At 40.8% G+C, this 21,274-nt stretch overlaps 2 long non-coding RNA genes across 4 annotated transcripts in view; both read left to right on the forward strand.

The window, feature by feature from the left end:
- The window catches only part of LOC111540686, a 48,447-nt gene extending 38,235 nt beyond the window's left edge, over nucleotides 1–10,212 (forward strand). The window contains exons 3-8 of one of the 3 annotated variants that reach the window (XR_002731052.1): nucleotides 755–895; nucleotides 1,515–1,648; nucleotides 2,858–2,945; nucleotides 5,278–5,507; nucleotides 6,353–6,463; nucleotides 7,247–10,212. This is a non-coding gene — a long non-coding RNA (uncharacterized LOC111540686). Of the gene's footprint in view, nucleotides 1–754; nucleotides 896–1,514; nucleotides 1,649–2,857; nucleotides 2,946–4,685; nucleotides 4,774–5,277; nucleotides 5,508–6,352; nucleotides 6,464–7,246 lie in introns of those variants that run through there. The other 2 variants (XR_002731054.1, XR_002731053.1) reach the window with 2 other exon arrangements.
- Nucleotides 10,213–11,830: 1,618 nt separating this feature from the next.
- Nucleotides 11,831–21,274, forward strand: part of LOC111540753 — a 383,731-nt gene continuing 374,287 nt past the window's right edge. Inside the window, exon 1 of the long non-coding RNA XR_002731083.2 lies at nucleotides 11,831–12,088. This is a non-coding gene — a long non-coding RNA (uncharacterized LOC111540753). The remainder of the gene's footprint in view (nucleotides 12,089–21,274) is intronic.

The following is a 21,274-nucleotide window of genomic DNA, read 5'->3' on the forward strand; positions in this document are numbered from 1 at the left end:
CAATCAAATAAATAATACATCAAGATGTCAACTAGTGGTGCTGATTTATTTAGTATAAATACACCCAATATTGTCAATTTCAAGCTACCAACATAATGTATTGTAATGGCAAAAACTGTAATTACTTTTGCACCAACCTAATAACGGCACTGAACAGAAAGTTGAAAAGATGTGCAGTAGTCCATCAATAGATAGTATTTCCACCATAGAGACTGAATCAGGGAAAATAACTTCACATAGAGACTGAATCAGGGAAAATAACTTCAAGAGAATAAATCATAGTAAACACTATGAGAATAAACAGGTAATGAATTAGAGCATTTATTACCTTTTGAGAATATAATTTGTTTTTTAAATAATAGCTATGTTTAACAAACAGATCGAAAAATTCCTGAAAATTTAATAATAGGCACTTGTTAGCTAGTACTAGCCAGCTCCAACACATCAGATTTGTGCGGTAGACATAGTCACTGACATCGTGACACTTATACTCTAGAAATGGAGGCAGAGAAATAAATGAGCATGAATTTTATAACAAGGGCCCCTAAGCCAAATTTGATGCTATAATTGTGGCAGGCAGAATGTTGGCTCCCTGTGGACTTCACTCTCTGATGTTTATGTCCATGAATAGGTTACATTAAATGGCAAAAAGATTTTGTAGATGTAATGTTACAAAGCAATTGACCTTAAAATTGAGAGAGTATCTTTGATTATCCAGATGTGCCTAATGTAATCACATGAATCTTTAAAACAGAAGGCAGAAGCAGAAATCAGAGTCCAAGCACAAGGATTATTAAAGGCACCATTGTTGGCTTGAAGAGAAAGAGGACCATACAGCAAGGAAATAGGGACCACAGTCCCACAGCCATAAGGCACTGAATTCTGCCAATATCCAGTGAGTATGGAAGAAGACCATAAGCCCCAGATGAGAGCTGCAGTCCTGGATACTACCTGGATTTTAGCCTAATGAGACTTTGACAAGATAAACCAACCACATTGTGCCAGACTTCTAACCTATAGAAATTGTGAGATAAATTCATGCTGTTAAAAACTGCTACATTTGTGGTAATTTGTTACACAGCAATAGAAAACTAAGAACAATTAGTAAAAAAAATTATCAAAATAACAGTTATCCAGGAAGAGCAGAGAAAAGAATGTTTCAGCACTTTTGGGGATTTAGAGGTGTTGAATATGCCTGAGTGGCATGTACAAGAGAAAGAGAAATGAGCTATCAAGATGGAAAAGAAGTGTTCCATCATGAAGAACATTTTAAGCTAGGAGAATATTCTGAATATTCTCCCAAGAGCAAAGGGAACCAATACATCATTTGTCATGATCAATTTGTGTTTATGGAAGATGGATGAAAAGGGTGTTGAATGGCAGGAGGCAGATCATTTAGGAGGCTTTTTCAGATCAAACGAGCATGGTGAGGATAGAGAAAAGTGGATTGTGGTGTCTTACCTTGTATACTCACTATTGTCTACTGTTTGTTCTTTCTCTCTTCTGCTTTTTAGTTGTGCTCAACAATCACCGTTTTAGTACCCTGTGCCAGGTACCAGGCCAGGCAGTGTGGATACCATTTCAGGCTCCCAGACCTCGGTAGGGATCATGTTGCTGCCTTTTTTCTCCAGAAGCTGTGTAAAGTAATGTAAGTACATAGTTTATGAATTTGAAAAACTAGTTCTGCCACTTATAAAGTGCACAACCTAGGGCAAGTCACTTAACCTCTCTGATTTGCAAAAAATTCCTTTAGGTACTTCAGAAGGCAATCGTGGCCAGGCACAGTGGTTCATGCCTGTAATCCCAGCAGTTTGGGATGGCAAGGCAAGAGAATTACTTAAACCCAGAAGCTCAACACCGAAGGCTATTGTGAGGATCAACTATAGGGTACATAAAAACGTTAAAAGTCATAAATACTTTCCAAATGGTGGGCTGTCTTCTCTTCATCTCTTTTTACCTTCCACGTGCTCCAGCTTATCCCATATTCTTTCTTTCTCCTGTGTCTCTTTCACTGTTGTTAATAAATTAGTTCAATGAATAATTAGAGTCTATTATATACTATTCACTCAGCTAGATGTTTTTATGTGTTTGTTTTACACATTCTCTCACGCACATACCTACACACACACACAAACACACACACACACACACACACACACACACACACACACTTGTTGTTCCTCCAAGAGCTTACTCTCTTAAGCTTAAGGCTAACAACACTCATATTTTTAAGTAAAATATAAAAGTAGTTGCAAAATATATAAGATTTAGCATACCTACATTTGTGTTTATATAGGTGTGTTGTGTGAAAGAGAACAAGATAGAGAAAAATGTGACTATATACTTAGAAACAAACATTGGAAAATATACCTCAAAATGTTAGTATATTTCTCTCTGAATAATTTCCTTTGTCTTTTTTCATATTTTTCTGTATTTTTCAAATCATCTGCTATAAATGCACTTTGTGAATAGAAAAATAACTGAAAACATTTTAATAAAAACATGAAGTGGCAAATATTATAAAGGAATTACATGTAGGATGTTATGAGTCTACGTAAATTTTTTTTTCAGAATTAAATGATGCCAGAGTGGAGATGAATATAAATTTTGCAGGAAAGAACCAAGGGAATGCCATTCTAGGAGGAGGATCCAGGAGAAGTAGAGGCTCAGCATGGAGTGGTCAAGAAGTACTATCAGGTGTATACAGTCCCTGTTGCCTGAAGTGCAACTTGGGGTAGAGCAGGAGACAACTCCCGAGGAAGTAGAATATCTTGCTAGGGGTCTTAAATTGTATCCTACAGGTGCTAAGGCATTTAATCAGGGGATTCACTAATAGTCATACTTGCATTTTTGGTAGATTACAGCAGTGGTAGTATGACATATGGAGAAAGAAGAGGCTAAAGGCAGGTGAGAAGCACGGAGGCTGCTCAGGAAACCAGTTTCAGGTAAAAAAAAAATGATGAAGGCCTGAACTAGGACATTATATTGGGAATGGAGAAAAATATTTTACGATGATGAGGAAATATTTAGGGCTTAATTCCTGTCCTTCTTAGGTCATACTGTGTGGCTAAATTAGTAACACCAAAACTCACATAAGAGAATACTTGTATGCATACATATTGTGCCTACATAATTTTCCCACTGGAAGAAGGGTCTCAAAGGGGATGGGAAGACCAAGAACTGACAATGAAGATTTCATAATCTGTCTTTGCACTAACTTCTGCAAGCCCAGATGAGGCATTTGGGATGAGAAATTCCCACCCTCTGTCTCAGAACCAGGCTGTGGAAAGACGAGAAAGAGCAATGAGATGGGGAGAGGATTCCAGAGAAAGACCTACAGGACTTGATGGCAGATAAGAACAGATGAGCAAATGTGGAGTCATGTGATGGTCACAGAACAGGCTGTGCAGAGACACCCTTTTGGAAGAAAGAGAGGGAGTACTTTTGAGTCATTTTTAGTTTCTGCGGCAGCAGGATTTCCAACTGGCATAAAGATAGTCAGGAATAAACAGAAACAGTGAAGGACCTGAGTGTGTCATGAGAACAGGGTGTCAAGACTGGTTGGCTGTCATCTGGAAACAACTTGGCTGTCCCTGCTGAGAAGGGACCCAGGGCATAGGGAGAAGAGGATTTTCCAACTCTCTCCAGCCCATGTTTCACCATATTCAATATCTGCCTTATGTTTGGGCCAAGTGAGCAAATGTTTTTGTGGTTGAATTTTGAGGCTTCCTCTTAGGCTTCTCTTCTTGGTCATATAAATAAGAAGAATCTAAAATTATCCAAGTCAGAAGCAAATCTTCTCCTTCCTTACAGAGAGTATAGGGATTCAAATTCAAACTGAGCCGTAAGTGACTGATCTCAGCATTCCTACTAGCAAGACTTGATGGGCATGAAGGAGATAGGATGTTGGTAGGAATAACAGAATCCTAATACAATATGGAGAGGGAGAGCAGAAAGGAAGTGTTCTGGAGACAGTAAGGCTTTGCAGTAAGTGCAAAGAGTCTGGGTCCAGAAGTCTGAGGGACCTCTGACACTTGTCTCCTGGGGCGATGCCCAGATAGGATCATAGCATCATTTATTTGAAAAACTCTCTGAATTATGTTGCTTGGGGAAGTCAAATCTGGACTAGTCTAAGGTGCTAGACTACCTTAAAAATCCCTAAGATTCTTTCCATTTTCATAGTCAGACTCTATGAACAAGGAGGACCAAAAACAACACATATTTGAAGCTTTTGCAGAAAGTTAGAGGAACTCTACAAAAGCGAGTTTTCCACAATGAGATAACAGAGGATTTAAGCTAAACCAGCATAGAAGACCCTAGGTTAAAGTCATAAGAATGTACTATTTTTCAGTGAGAACTGTTCTAAGTTTCAAAGGGCCATTGCTGCACTGGTTCATCACTAAAATATATTTGGCATTTGGGAGAGTGTGTTTTTACTCAAAGGACAATCATTTATTAGGTGAAAAGCCCCAAAGCACAGGAAATGTAAGATAGCAGTAGGGATAGGGGGCCAGGGCTGCTCTTGACCCCAAAGTCTTCAGAATGACTGCTAGGAAGTAACCTGTCATGTGGCCTCCAGGAACCCGAAAACTGGAGGAACCACTTTTCTGAGAAGTCATACTCAGCAGACATACCACCCACAGTTTCCTGTTAGCAGCTTGTCCAACTAAGACAAGAGCAGCTGTCTTAATTCTTCCTCTCTCTCTCCATCAATGAGGCTCAGAAAAGCCAGCAATTTGCCTTTATTCTTCAGAGGGCAGCTCTCTCCCAGTGGTAAACACTCTAATACACTCCAGGGGACTTTTTGTTTGTTTACTGACTTTCTAAAAAATATTTCTTATCTTTACCACATTTTGTTTTTAGAGTAGAACTGTAGACAATGAGATAGAATGAGGTTTTCTTTATCATTTTAATGCTGGTTAAGCCTATTGGGATATGCAATAAACATTTATCTTATTGTTGTTGCTGTTGTTGTTAATAATTTGTTTGAGTTACACTTCTATCAGCTAGTTTTTTTGTTTGGAGTGGCTGAAATTGACCTGGGTTGGGGGGATATGGGTGGAGTAGAAAAGTCAAAAAGGTGGATAGGATTTCTGTATTAATTACTAGGTAAAATTGTGTGTGTGTGTGTGTGTGTGTGTGTGTGAGAGAGAGAGAGAGAGAGAGAACTTGATTTAGAAAATGTAATTATCTTTCCAATTGTAAAGATAATTGGGCAGATCATTTGATGAACAATTTCAAAACTGTTTCTTTTTTTTCTTTTTTTTTTTTTAACAGACTAGACCAAGCAGTAAAAACTGAATTTTAATTATCTACTGGAAATTTCTCCAGAATAAAGGTCTGGTTCAGTTTCTATATTGCCTCTATGGGTCCCAGTCTATGAAATGCCAAGGGTTGGACTGACCAAAAGTCTTCAGATTACCTCTCTCTTCCGTCCACCCCTAATGCTTCTTGTCTACCATATTCCATGGTGCCGGCCAGCAAAGTGTACCTGTTTAATTCTCTAGGTTAGAAAAAATTTCCTAGATTTTTCTCCTCATCTTTCTATGTACAAATGCAACCTACTTTTTAAAACAAAGACAACAGGCCGGGCATGGTGGCTCATGCCTGTAAACTCAACACTTTGGGAGACCAGGTCGGGCAGATCACTTGAAGCCAGGAGTTTAAGACCAGCATGGCCAGTCTCTACTAAAAATACAAAAATTAGCTACACGTGGTGGTACACTCCTGTAATTCCAGCTACTCGGGAGGCTGAGGCAGGAGAATCAGTTGCATCCGGGAGGCAGAAGTTGCAGTGAGCCAAGATAGCACCACTGCACTGCAGCCTGGACAACAAGGCTGTCTCACACAATAAATAACTAACTAAATAAAATAATAAAATAAAATAAAACAAAACACAGACAACATACCTCCTTCATCATGAAGCCTCTTTTAATTCTTACAAACAAACAAAACCTTCCTAAACTTTCAAAGGGCATTTAAGAATACATACCAGTGTTTCATTCATCTTTAAGGAAAATTTAGTGCATGCTAGTTTCTGGGTTAAGCATTTTACATTTATTAACCTGTATAGGTAGATACAACTTTTACCTCCATTTTGCATTTGAACAGAAAGGTGCAAAGATGATAAAGTGACTGGCTCAAGGCTATAGGTAAATGGCTGAGCCACTTATTTGCTGTATTAATAGAGATCATGTCCTTCAACCTTTACTAATGTTTTTACCATGTCTTATCCATACCTCATTAAGTCTTTACATTTTACCCATTTATCAGCTAATGTATCTCAAGAACGTTCTAGTGATGTAGCTATGACCATTTTCTTCATTTTATCATTTTTTTCATCTGTTTTCAGGCTATAACAAAATGTAATAAACTGGGTAGCTTAGACGCAACAGAACTTGATTTCTCATCGTTCTAGAAGCTAAGGAGTTCACGATCAAGGTAGCAGCAGAGTTGGTGCCTGGTAAGGACCCATTACCTTGTTCATAGATGATGCCTTTTAGTGGTGACCTCAGATGATGGAAGAATTGAAACAGCTCACTTGGGCCTCTTTTAAAAGGGAACAAATCCCATTTCCTAGGGTTCTACTCTTATGACTTAATCACTTCCAGAATGTCCCACCTACCAACACCATTACTTTGGTGACTAAGTTTCAGCCTATGAATTTGGAGAGAACACAAACATTCAGACCATAGCAATCAATGAGTACAGCTTCCCCAGTCCATGGGAAATATGTTGCTGAGCAAAAATTGGACCAGGTAGTTTGACTAAGGATTGCATCCTTCCCATGCTGCTGTGCAGCCTTGCCTAGCCTCAATCAGAGTCAGCGTGGCCATGCTTTTGTAGGCCAGGACTTCTCCTTTACCATAGCCACCTGAAGGACTAAATTGTGGAGATAGGCAGGGCATGGCCCACACTGGCCTAGGCTTAATTTAAAAGCATCCTGAAGGAGAGTGTGGGCAGATCCTTCTGAAGTTATACTACTTCCAACAGAATTGGGGGTATCACTTTATTATCAGCCCATTATAGTTGGTCATAAAATATCAGGAACCAGGTCAATATAAAGATTATCCAGTAGCTTTCACGGGCCCAAGTCTTGGTATTTGTTCACAGAATGGTTTCTCCTCTTCTCTGAGAATGGAATAATGGTTCAGTCCCATTTGGTCAATATACACTGTCTTAGCTTGGGGTGTTATAACAAGATGCTATAAACTGTATCATTTAAATAAAAATTTATTTTTCACAGTTTTTTGAAGGTTGGAAGTCCAACATCAGAGTGCCAGCATGATCAGATTCTGGAGAGGACCCTCTTCTGGTTGCAGACTGCTGACTTCTTGTTGTATATTCCGATTGTAGAAAGAGAGCAAGAGAACTCTCTGATATCTTTCTTTATAAGGGGGCTAACCCCATTTAAGGGGGCTCCCCCCTCATAATCTAATTATCTCTCAAAGGCTATAACTTTCAACACCATTGCATTGAAGGTTAAGATTTCAACATGTGAATTTGTAGCGGGGTGATGGGGAGAGGGACACGCAAATATTTAGTCCATAATGCTGCATACTAACAAAAAAATGAAGTGGGGTAAAGGGTCACTTAAGTGGATCCCTGCAGTATTAAAGGGCACATTATAGTTCATTCATCCTTTTAGTCAGTAAATATTGAGCACACACTATGAGCTAAATTCTAGGTGCATGTTAGAGCTTTGGTAGTACCACAATAAAATAGACTTTGTCCCTATCCTCAGGGATTTTATAATTTTGTGAAAGAGATATGCAGATAGGCAGTTAACATGCAAGTGGTGATTGCTCACAAAGAGAAAAGCAGGGGGCTATAAAATTAGAGAAGCAAAGCGCACTTACCCTGTGTAGAGCTGGATACAGAATGTTTGCTAGAGGAAGTGGTGCCAAGTAGATTTAGATGAAGAAGGTGGTGATGAGAGGACAGAAGTAATCGAAGAAATGAAACATAGAAGAAAGGAAATAGTACACAAGAAGCTGTAGGAGAAAGGAGAACGCGCACTCCTGGCAAAAGGGATAGCACGCACATAGGTTAGAGGTAAGAGGGCACAGCAAGGCTGCCGAGGCCCTGGGAGCTCAGCATGGTTCGAATGCAGTTGTGCAGGAGGACTGGCATACGCTCTGCTTCTTGGAGGTTACAGCAACTGCTACTCTCTGAGGGCTGTGTTACTTATCTATCCACTCATCTAACAACATGTCATAACACACTAAGGGAATTCCTCCAGACCTTTGGACAAAAATGTTCTAACTTGGTTCAAAATAATTTATACTCAACATTCTTAGTATCTTGCTTTGAAAATAAATGGATGAAGTATAGTGTTCTGGCTACTGTGCTGTGTAACAAATTGCCCAACTGTAGCGGCTTAAAATGACAATTATTTTATTACGTTCGCATAAGTGTAGGTCAGGAGCTCATAAAGGGCTAAAGGAGGAAGTTTGTCACACACCTATGGTGTGAGGCTACCTCCTAGACAAGACAAATAATGGACCACTTGGCTTGTTTAGTGAGTGCATGGTAAGCAGGGGCATGTGAGAGTTTACTTAAAGGCAGACTTCCCCCTCTGGTCACGTTGGTCCAGCCCATTCAACTGGGCCTTGCCTGGCCTTCCAGTTTCTGAATTCCTACTTAGCATCTGAGATGGCTTGACTCTCATTCTGCACCAGAGTTTATAAATGGACTTTTGTGACTGGACCAAGCTTCTAATGCCACAATGGCTCTGCCTGCCTACTCTTCTACTCTATGCATTTCATTCTTCTTCCTTTCTGCTCAGAATTAAGTCTGAATTGAATGCTCCAATAGTTTCATAGATATTCTCATAGATATAAATATTCTCATAGGTATTCTCATATATCTTGGTTCATTCCTGAGGGTTCTTGAACCTCTCTGTTATTTTTACTTCTTTCAACCCTGTGCAATTTGAGAAAGCTTATCAAACTGGGAGTAGGAACTATGTCTCATTGGTTTCTTTTAAAATTTCTCTTTAAAAATATTTACTTATTTTTTGAACGGGTAATATATTCACATAGATAAAAATCCCAAGATGAAAGTATAAATAAATAGGTTCCCTTCCACCGTACCCTGTGCGTCATAAATCCCCCCAGTTTGTCTAGTACAGGTTCTCAAAACATTTACTGAATTTTTGTAGTCAAGTTCCTTGATACATACGCCTAGTACATCAGTTGGATTTACTATAAAGCTGACGAATCTTTAGCCTCAGGGCTCCTCACCTGCTGGGGCTCCTTCCAGGTCCTCTTCCAGAATCATCATCAACATGTTTCTATGCCTTTGTAAAAGATTCAATTGTAATACATTTTAACCACATCATTTCCATCTGTTGCCCTTTCCACTGCAGCCCCTTGGCATACTCTGCCTCCTGTAAGGGGGCATTCGAGTAGCCTGTGGCAACTTTAGTATATAGAGAAGGGGAAATCGAAATGGGAATACATTTTAGTTGGGTTTAGTGAGAGTTTATGAACTTTGCAGTCTTTTTGTGAATAGCTAAGTAATGGTTAAGTATAGCAATGACTGTCAGTTCTATTCTTAACTGCTTACCATGCAGTTTACCTAGTATCATGATGTGAACCTGCAGGGCCAGACTTATTTTCTATATATAAAAGTGCCCTATAGCATCTACAATTGGGGTTACATAATGGAAAAGAAGATAGTGTTTATTAATACGAATACTGTTATTTTTCTGAATTTTGTGATGTTTGTGGTATCCATCAGCACTTTTATATTTGCAATTTTTCCCATTTCTTTTCTTCATTTTATAAACACTTTTCATACAGTTTCTTTGTTACTTTATGTTCCTCTTTTCTTAGTGAGGTGTCCAAAATTGTAAGAATGCTTTATCCCACAAAAAATTGATCCTCTCTTTTACAGAATTTCCCAGCAGATGTCTTTTTCATTTCCTTTGCTTGTGGTTTGCTCATCTGCCAGCTGTGAATGACCCAAACAAGACATGCGGTTTCTTACTCAACAGTCCTGGAACTTTCTTGACCTTTGACAAAGCCACCGGATCACCATCACCATCATTATTGTTTATAGAAACATGAAAATTCAACCATAAAAGGTCATCTTGGGCTGAGCATGGTGGCTCTAACATGTAATCCCAACACTTTGGGAGGCTAAGGTGAAGAGATCACTTCAGGCCAGGCATTGAAGATCAGCCTGGGCAACACAGACAGATCTCCTCTCTACAAAAAATAAAAACCAAATTAGCTGGACCTGGTATGCATCCCTGTAGTCCTAGCTACTCCAGCAGCTGAAGTGGGAGGATCATTTGAGCCTCAGCCTCTGTAGGACTACTCCCCAGTAGTGTGAGTGGTGTGAGCTCTGATCACACCACTGCACTCTAGCCTAGGCGACAAAGTGTAACCCCATCTCCAACCAAAAAAAAAAAAAAAAGAAAGAAAGAAAGAAAAAAGAAAAAAATCATCTTGGCTATGCCAATGACAAAGTTAATGAGTTGAGAGATGAAGAAGACAAAAAGGAAAATCTTAAAGACATCATCAATTGGGGCAGGAGGCAGGAGATGGCTTCTTTGCTGCACTTTCGCCAAAAAACATTTCTGTTTTTATTTCCAATTTGCTCAGCAGTGTATGCTGACTCTTTTGCTAACCTTGAGAGACATTGTCAGATGTGCATAAGGGAAGAACATGAAGGACGACAGATAAACTGTACACCGACAAAGCACATGGAGTCTGAGTCATTTGTTTTCTTTGACAGATCTTTACCATGCTGGATTGAAAGAGAAAAGACCATCATAAAGCAAATGGATCAAATGGAGTTATAAATCAACTCTGTACTCTTTAGAGGATTGACTCAACTGAAGACATCTCCAATACACACCCTCATGGCTTTATTTTTTTCTGCTTATGTGGAAAAATAACAGTAAATATGGCTCACTATTCCAAGACACAAGAATATTATTAAAAAAATACAATGTTATTGATTTTTCAAGACATAATCAGATTATTTTTAAACTCTGATTTAATAAAACATAATGTAATTTCTTTTATGGGATTTTTTATGCTTTCCCAATGTTTATTACCCTGTGTGTTTCACACTTCAAAATGAGAGTATCCAAATAAGATCACTTAAGAGGATCCTGATCTAAGTTACAAAATCCCCATGGCCATTATATCCACATTGTCACATTCCCCCAGTCATCTCTTTCTACTTTGTTGAATCTATTACACTTTATACTTATTTACATTTTTCTGTTTACTTTACATATACAATATAATGGGGTACATAGTATAAGAGGAAGGATGGCACTAGAAAATGTTTCTAAGTTGGTTTAGGGAATGGGAGTAAGGGTAGGAAGTTAGGAAAGCTCTTAGAAAGTTATTAAAGCTTTTTAAAGCAGGTACTATGGCTGTTTTGTTATTCATTCTCTACCTAGCATGTAAAGGTTCTTGACATTTGGGAGTTATTGTGATTCAAGGAAGGGATATATGAGTAGATAAAAAATTATTTTCCAGAGAGACAACAGCATATTCAAAGAAGAAGGAACAACAGAGATCTGTATTTATTATTCATTGAAGGCCTACAGTGTGCTAAAAATGCTATATGGATATGGTTAAAGATAAATTTGAGTAGTGACCACTTTAGTAAACACATCCACACCAGACCTGACAGCTTCACAGTTGTCAGCAATATTCAAAAAGAGGTCATTTACTTGGAAGGAACCAGGCAGTTGGCAATATAATTGGGCTACAGCTGAAACCCTCAAACCTCTAAATTGCAGTTTGTGTCAGGAAATAAGTTCCCTTTGTTATTCAAGTCAGTTTGAGGTGGGTTTCTTTTATTTGCAACTGAAGCAACTGAGCTTTATGTCAGATAAAGATTAAAAAGGAGAAAAAGTGACATGTTTTCACAGAGCTGTTTTAAATGTGATGCGAAGAACAACAGCAATAGCAGTACTCCCTTGGAACTGGGGAGAAAAGAAAATTCTTGGGCCCCATCCGAGACCTGCTGAATCTCTGCCGGGGCAAGCTAGGGCTCCTCATTTAACAAGCCTTCCAGGTGATTTTTATGCCGGCTGAAATTTGAGACCTGCAGTCATGTGAGTTCCATAATCTGCATTTCTAATAAGCTCCAGGTACTCCTGGAGGGCAGGCCACCTTTTAAGTAGCACTGCTGTAAAATATTCTGTTTATTGAGTGGGCTCAGGCAAGGGCTTCAGACCTTCAAGGGATACATTCTGCTTTCCTCACCAGAGGTAAGTCCCAACTAACTATGAATGCGTTCAAGCTAGTTTCTTTCAAAAGGAAGAAGTGAAGCAGCTGGGAGAATATCTCTTCTCTGTGTCAGCAGATCAACAATAAAGAAATGTTTATCCCGCCGAATGTGGTGGCTCACGCCTGTAAAACCAGCACTTTGGGAGACCGAGGCTGGCGGATTGCTTGAGGTAAGGAATTCAAGGCCAGCCTGGACAATATGGTGAAACCCCATCTCTACTAAAATACAAAAATTAACTGGGCATGATGGTGGTCGCCTGTAATCCCAGCTACTTGGGAGGCTGAGGTAGAGGTGCTTGAACCCAGGAGGCTGAGGTTGCAGTGATCCGAGATTGCACCACTGCACTCTAGCCTGGGAGACAGTCTGAGGCAAAAAAAAAAAAAAGTTTATTCTCTCATGTTATTTGGCTACTAGCAACATGTATCAGTCTTTAATGATGATGAACAAACAAAAAGTGAAAATATTCTGAGTAATTAAAAGGTGAAGAATTCAGTGCAGCTTGCAGCAGCAGCAATGTGTAACCCTTCTCTTTAGAGTAGTACCACTGGATGACTTAGTTACAAAGATCTTGTACTCTTGTGTGTGTGTGTCTTTAGTTATGTCATTCCCAGGAGGAAAAGGCAGATCAGCTTAGCACTGGGCCCTGTTATCACCCATGTGTTTAGGGTTATTGGGAGTTCTTGATTGGCTGACTCATAGGAATCACATGCAGCAGCTGAGATGCTGTTCCACTAAAGAGTTACTGGAGCTACAAAAACACAGATGTTCACGATAATGCCTTTAATACAGAAAAAAATAAGAAAAAAAGGTAATGTATAGAATAGAAAGTTATATAAGAAAGCCAAACGCCGAGTCATCAGAATGAATGTTGAAAAGTTATGACACTGATCTAATGATGTATATATTTAAGAAGAATACAAATAGATAGCCTATGGTAGTTATTGGGTATTCATGGTAGGTATGATGCTTGTTTTATATGCAGCAGGGTTTCTCAATCTGGGCACTATTTACATTTATTTCCTGTTTTTTTGGCAGGGTGGGGAGGTGTCTTGTACGTTGTAATGTGTATAGCAACATCCTTGGTCTCTGCTCACTAGATACTGGTAGCTCCCTCATTCCTCACTCATGACAAACACAAATGTCTCCAAACTTTGCCAAATGTTTCCTGGTGTCAAAATTGCACTTGGTGTAGATTGAGATAAATTAGATCTTGGGAAACACATGCTCTAGTAAGAATAATTTTCAAATAATTTTGGTTAAAACAAGTCTTGCCTTTGAACATAGGAGGCAGGGACCCGTTATCAGTGATTAGTAACTTTCTACTGATTCATTTAGATGCAAATGAATGTAAGCATCTTTATCTTTCAGGAGATGTCCTATTTTTCCAAAGCATGTATTGTATAGGGGAAGGATAAGTTTTGGCAAAACAGTTAACCATTTCTTGCTCTTTCTGACTTGGTGGCATTTGAAAATATAATGCTTTCTGAGGTTTGGGTAGAAAGTTGAAGGAAGTAAAGTCACTACAGATCCCAGGTGGTATGTTCAACATTTCCTTCTATCCAGAAGATTTTAAAAGAGAAAAATGATCGTGGAGTTGAACATTTGGCTCCCCAGATGGTATTGGCAATCATTTGAATTTCTGGACAATGGCCTGAGATACTGAAATGATGAAACCTGGATAACATAGCTCAATTCACTAAAGTGGGGGACACTTGCTTGTCTGTAATAGCTCTTCTCAATATGAGGTCTGCAGAATACCAGTTCTTGGGCCTTAACACCAACTTACTGAGCTCAGCAGGAAAAGGGGGTTGGAAGACACTGAGTTAACATCTGTAAATTAGCTTTACAGGTGCTCCTTACGCATTATGAGTTTTGAGAATGTATGGCCTACTAGATAGTTTTTTTTTTTTTTTTTGTCAGTTAACAACACTAAACTAGGGAGAGGGTGAGAGAAAATACTTTAAGATACAGAGTAATGTAAAGACAGAAAAATATCAAGTATTTTATAATTCTAAAAAAAAAATAAAGACTAGAAAGGGTATATGTTCATATTCACATGTGAAATTGAGATTAGCACATCAGGCAATCAATACTAATTTATTAAAATTACTGAGACTTTCTGGGTTGAAGCTCAAAATTGGAAAATGGTGGTTTAAGGGTAAGTTCTTTCCAAAAACGTACATTTTGTAGTGTGGGAGTATCAGATCCCAAGGTCCAGGTCCAGCCCATGCTGTGGTCTGAGGGGAGTGAGTGGATGGGCAGAAAGAAGAACACTCGGGGGTCTGGGGGTGGGGTGCGGGAGGGTGGAGGGGGGCGTAGTCAGGTGAATATGGTTTTATTCAGCAGCAGCTCTCATTAGCAACTTATTTACACTAGCTCTTTACACTCTGCACCTTTATCTTGGCCATCTACTCCAGTTCTGTGGTTCCTGCTGCCCCCATGCCTGTAGCTGCTGCACCACTGGGCTGGCTGTCCCTTGCCTTCAGGGTTAGCAGCTTAATCTTTCCCTCCCTGTGCACCAGTGCAAGCCATGCTGTGGCTCTCCTCTGTCTGCAAGATGGACAGCTTTCTCTCTCTCTCTGGGCACCAGAGCTTGCACAAGAGCCATGTTGAGCCAAGCTGAGCCCCAAGAGCCCCTGTACAGTGTTAGCAGGGCAATTATACCTTTTACAGACAATAGTGGCTCAGAGCCAAGTATGAACTGATACAAACAGGTTATATAACAAATGGAGGTGTGCACCTGTGTGCCAAACTAGCTGAGTCATGCAGGCCTGGATATCTGCCTTGGCCTATCTTTGACCAAAGCACATCCATGCACCTTATACTCCACCCCCTAGGCCTAGGGGGACATAGGTTTTGGACACACAGGTTATGCATATAAGCTTTGTGCACACAGGCCCAGTACATGTATACAGGACTGACACATAAGCTTTGGGCACACAGGCCTGATACTACATAAGCTTCTGGGCATGCAGGCCCATTACATATACAAACTGATAAACTGCCCAGCTATTGGCGCAGATGACCACAAGTGTCACCTCCTTGGTGATTACCATCCACATTTCTCTGAGTTTAGCTTATTGGCAACTTTGCCTATACCTGGTTTGAAACCATATGGTGTCAGTACTAGGCTGGGCTGCACCAGCAGTCCAGGAAGCAGTAGCACCCCAGCTAGACCCAGCAGTGCACCATGCTCTATTAGGAATGGGGGTCGCCCTTCCTAATGGTGAAGGCTCAGGGTCTAAGGGTACCTCAGGCCCTATGGCGTTATCTTGTATTAGGACTGCAGGCCCTGAAACCTCTTGTAACTCTGCTGCTAAGGGACTTGTACTTGGCGTACTCTGCTGCTCTAAGTAGGTACCCTACTTCATTAAAGTGGATATCTGTGCCATCCCTGTCCAGGGGCTCATTACCCATGAATGCACCCATCCAGCTAAAGGGTAAGTTGTCTGCATGATGACTGTAACTCATCCTGCCACACTCTTATGGGCCTGAAGGGCAGCATATGCAGTCACTAATTGCTTTCCCAGTCCAGGTGCTGGTTACCGAGAAACACACCCATCCCCTCATTACTGCTTGTTTATTAAGGAACACCAGAGCTCAACTCCCTTCCACAGCTGAGACTAACAGCCCACTGGCACTTCCAATCACTCCATGCACTGCTATGTGCCCTAGCCAAAACTATCTGTGGTTAGATGTAAATCTAGTCTAAATGGGCACCCTTGATTGACTACACAGAAAGGGTATCTTAGCCTCATCATCCTAATTCCAGGCAAGAGAGAACACTGCTAGTTTTCAGCCTGCAAGAGAATCAGAGGTTAACATTACATTATTAACAAAATCACAACATACGTTGGGGCTATACAATAGCCCTGCAGCAACACTGTGAAAGTTCATTGTTGCCCTCCCATGAAGGCAAACTGTTCCTGGCTCTCGGTGGACTGTCCCTATTCTGTTGTCAAATGGTCCATCAAGCCTGTGACAGACATCACAGTGGCCAAACCATGCAAAACATTCAGCACCAGAATGCGTGCAGGTATGGGAGAGACATACACAGCGCATACATGGAGAGCTAAGCGGCCCATGCCAAGATGCATAGACACAGGTTTTCACTTTCACTCACTGGTCTTCATAGCCATTAATAAATGCAGCTCTGCCTGGAAATTTATCCGGGTTCAAGGACCAGTAGATTGCCAAGTCCAGAGGTAACTGTCTGGTGCCCCCCGCAAGCCGTGCATCTCGACCAGTTCTCTTATCAAACAGAAAAAGCTTTACACTCCCGCTAACTGCAGCAGGTACTCTTTGAACTGGAACACTAGGGCAGGACTGGGCTCCGCAGCAATATCCTTCTTCCAAATGACTGGCACTAAGTCTGTACGTGACTGCCGACATTACTTGCTTAACTCCCACAACTTAGTGGGGACACAGGCACCAAAGGTAAGGTGTGTTCCACCACAGTAGGGGGGCATTTCCGGCCCACCCTTGGGGCCTGACAGCTGCTCATGCTCTATTTCCAGGTGGATCACTGGGTAAGCTTGCAATGGAAGTTCTTCCTCCTCCCCGCGCTGCGTCCTGCAAGGACTGGGCATGAACGCCCTACAGCGCAGTCACAAATGGCCATCTGACTGCTTGTAAAGGCATGCTTCTTCTCGATGCTGTGCACTTCCAGGTGCTACAGCGCCTTCTCCACACCCCCAGGAGACCCATCCACCGTCATTCATTTTCCACTGGGGTCCATCCAAGCAGCACTGCTGCCACCAGGTACCACAGCTCATGCTGCAGCCTCATAACTGACCAGGGAGCCTTCAGGGACTGAAGACCTGCTCACCTCTTCCCATTCACATTGTCAATTGTCAGATCCTGGGGTCCAGGTCCAGCCCATGCTGCGGTCTGAGGGGAGTAGGCAGTGGGCAGAAAGAGCACTTAGGGGGCTGTAGGCAGGTGAATATGGTTTGATTCAGCAGCAGCTCTCATCAACAGCTTACTTACACTAGCTCTTTACAGTGTGCACCTTTATGTTGGCTGTTTGCTCTGGCTCTGTGGCTCCTTCCACCCTCAGGCCTGCAGCTGCACCGCTGGCTCTCCCTTGCCTTCAGGGTCAGTAGCTTAACTCTATCTCTGGGTGCCAGGGTAAGCCGCGCTGTGGCTCCCCTCTGTGCATCTGCAAGACGGGACGCTCTGGCGCTCTCTCTGGGCACCAGCACAAGATCCATGTTGAACTGAGTCGAGCCCCAAGAGCTCCTGAACAGCATTAGCAGGGCAATTATACCTTTACAGGCAATAGTGGCTCAGAGCCAAGTATGAACTTACAAAGGTGATATAACAGATGGAGGTGTGCACCTGTGCCTCAAACTTGCTGAGTCACATAGGCCTGAATATCCACCCCGGCCTATCCTTGACCAAAGTACATCCATGTACGTTACAGGGAGGCAGAGTTCTATTGTATATCAAAGTGTGTATACTGTGGAAATCTTTAAATTAGATTTTAGAGTCCATTTTGATGGGGATAGCAGAAGAGGAACAGAGGTGACATCACAGTGACTGTACATACAAGCAGCAGAGACCCATGACAAAAATGAGCAACATGTCCCAACTGTCATGCTGAACCCATATTTACTTCAGTAGAGACAGTATCATGTTTAAGAGGCCAAAGAAGAGTACTAGAGCCAGTGAATAAGACATAGGTCTTACTGAGGGAACTTACATGCAAGGTGGTCCAGTAGTAGCACGCTGGACAGGAGAACTGCAACTGCTTGTAAAAAGTATGAAGTTTATATAGTATTTTCACTTAGCACCCCCCGTGCCTTAGCAACCTCCACCTGTCAATCTTTATTTAAGCCCATACAAAGGATCTTGATCCTCTGTATGGCCTGTATTCCATGGAATGGACTGAGAGTTCAGATGTTTCTCATACATAAGGTATAAATGTCCAGGTTGGCCACTCCAAGATTGCTTAGCTCAGAACTCTGAACACATTCTTCTTAGACCATAGGGTATGCTGGTGCATCTGCCATACACCAACCAAAGAAGCACACAAAGCCAATCCCACAGCATCTGCAAAAACACTCCTTCAGCTAAAAGGGTAAGAGATTCTTGACTTTTTGATAACTTTGTTCCTGAGGAAGAGAAAGTATCTAGGGGGAACTGACACTTGAGGCCTAAACATACAGTGAAGTGAAAGAGATAGGCCTGTGAGTAGAAAGCTGCCATATGTTGCTAGTTTGTAACAGCGAGAGCGGGAAAGAGTAAGCATAGCCTGAAGTTTAAGAATCAGATTTCAAGAAATTCAGAGAAAAAACAGTCATGACACAGCATCATAAAACATCTGGAAGGGAAGTCTACTAGAGAAATAGAAAAACTCTGAGGAAAAAAAAAAAAAAAAGCAATTCACATTGTTTAGTTGCAAGTGGCCTCAACCAACAACAAAAAGACATAATTTTAAAAACCAGTGGTGTCATACAGAGAGTTTGCTGAAATGACCAGATTTTTAAAAGCAGTATGTGTATGTCAGAATAACTGATCAGATATTAAATTGTTTTGTTTACCTTTGTTTTTCCATCTCCGATTCCAAAAAATATTTGATCGGGCTAAGTCATTGCCTCATCATTTTCTCTAGAGTGGGAAACAAGCTTCTTAGATCATCACTCTTCTTTATTTTTCTGTAAAGACTTAAACTTACAGAGATTATGCTATTCGTGTCCCTGAAAGGTAGAGATGGCAATGATATAAATACTTTTGAGAGATTTCCTTAGCCTGGGAAAGAGATAAAGGTTGATGGGTTCTGAAAACAGCAAGTTCTCATGTCCCATTATGATTCACCCTCCAGAGTATTTTCAGGACCATAGAGCATATGCCTGTGTGGAGCCGCTAAGGATAGCTGTATGCTATCCATATGGCAGCCATTGCCATTACCCAACTTAGAAAAGATGCCTGTATCCTAGGGAAGCAGCAAGGCAGGATCATGTGTGTTAGGTCCATGAACATCTAAGAAACCATCCGTACTGGCTGATACACAAGGATATTCCTAATACTCTGGTGCCCACCTTGGAACTTTTACACAAACTTTGATAAAAGAGTAAAGAACCCCAATAATGCATTATATCAAATTTATTATTAATAAATTATGTTAAACTTACTAGTTGTGTGATGCTGAGAGACTTAATTAGCCACTTGAGCTTCAGCTTCTTCTTCTTTAAAATAGGTATAATATATCTTATAAGATGTGGAAGATTAAATAAGATAATGTAAATATGGTGGCAACATTGTATCAGAGACATAATAGGAACTGAGTTAATAATCGCATTCTTCTTTTTCTTTTCCAAGTTAAAAAAATTCTTGAGATTTCTGGCTGGGCTTACAATTGAAGGACTATTTTAAAGTCTTCACAGGAGGACTTAGCCCACTCCTTCATGAGTGACAAAAACTGGAGATATATTTTCTTGAGGAACTGAGAGAGGCTATGGATTTGGGGACACTCAACAGAACAGTAAAGCTCTGTACTTAAAGCAGTATATATTGGTCACATTTTGCATTCCTGTTAAGACATACTTGTGGCTGAGTAATTTATAAAGAAAAGAGGTTTATTTGGCTCGTGGTTCTTCAGGTTGTACAGGAAGCATGGTGCCAGTATCTGTTCAGCTTTTGGTAAGGGCCTCAGGAAGCTTACAATCATGGTGGAAGGTGAAGTGGGAGGCAGGCATATCACATGGTGAGAGTAGGAGCAAGAAAGAGAGGGAGGATGTGGCACACTCTATTAAACAGGTTATGTGTGAGCTGGGCAAGAACTCATCACCAAGGGGATAGTGCTAAGCCATTCATGAGGGATCCACCCCCATTCTACAATATTTACCACTAGGTCTCAACCCCCATCATTGGAGGTAACATTTCAACGTGAGATTTGGAGGGAGCAAACATCTAAAGCATATCGGGGGATTAGGTTAAAGTCTATATTGAAGGTAAGATGTCCCATCCCAGATCTATTTGTTCAACTAGCTTCAAAATGTTAGTAGCTGGGCTTATATCCCCTGATAGAAGTTTAAAGGATTCTCCTCTGGAGGAAAAGTGAAAGAAAACAAAACCGATTCAGAGAAGAGGAATACATATACTGAAATTTGGAGAAGTGCAAAAAAAGTCCAAAATACTTCCTGGTCAGTTTAGAGTGATATATATCAGTTAAGAAGCCCTGAATATATGTACAGAACTTTCAACAAGTTCTTTAGGGTTTCACTTTTAAATATGAATAAGAAACAATCAGTGAACGTTGTGGGGCACACCGAAAATGAAAGACAGAAATAAAGCAAACAGAAAGGAAAGAGAGACTTAGAAAAATCACAGACAATCCAATCAGTAGAATAAAACATGAAAGAGATTATAATGTATAGCCACAGAGATAAGGGAAGATACTGTATTTGATGAGATGTAATCCAGGTGCTTTAAAAAACAATCAGAAAACAAGAAAATTATCAGAAACTGAAATATGGTATTTAATCATTTTTTTTTTTTTTTTTTTTTTTTTTTTTTTTTTTTTTTGAGATGGAGTCTCGCTCTGTTGCCCAGGCTGGAGTGCAGTGGCCCAATCTCGGCTCATTGCAAGCTTCACCTCCCGCATTCACGCTATTCTCCTGCCTCAGCCTCCTGAGTAGCTGGGATTACAGGCGCCCGCCACCACACCCAGCTAATTTTTATTTTATTTTTTGTATTTTTAGTAGAGACAGGGTTTCACTGAGTTAGCCAGGATGGTCTCGATCTCCTGACTTGTTATCTGCCCACCTCAGCCTCCCAAAGTGCTGGGATTACAGGCGTGAGCCACCATGCCCAGTCTGAAAATTTTTAAAAATGTAAAATGTTTAGAACATAAAGTCAATGAAATCATCCACAAAGTGCAGCAAAAAAGGCAAAGATAAAAATAGAAGAAATAGGCCAAGTGCTGTGGCTCACACCTGTACTCTCAGCACTTTGGGAGGCTGAGGCAGGAGGATCACGAGGTCAGGAGATCGAGACCATCCTGGCT

The sequence above is a fragment of the Piliocolobus tephrosceles genome, chromosome 13 (assembly GCF_002776525.5).
Source record: "Piliocolobus tephrosceles isolate RC106 chromosome 13, ASM277652v3, whole genome shotgun sequence".
NCBI lineage: Eukaryota > Metazoa > Chordata > Mammalia > Primates > Cercopithecidae > Piliocolobus > Piliocolobus tephrosceles.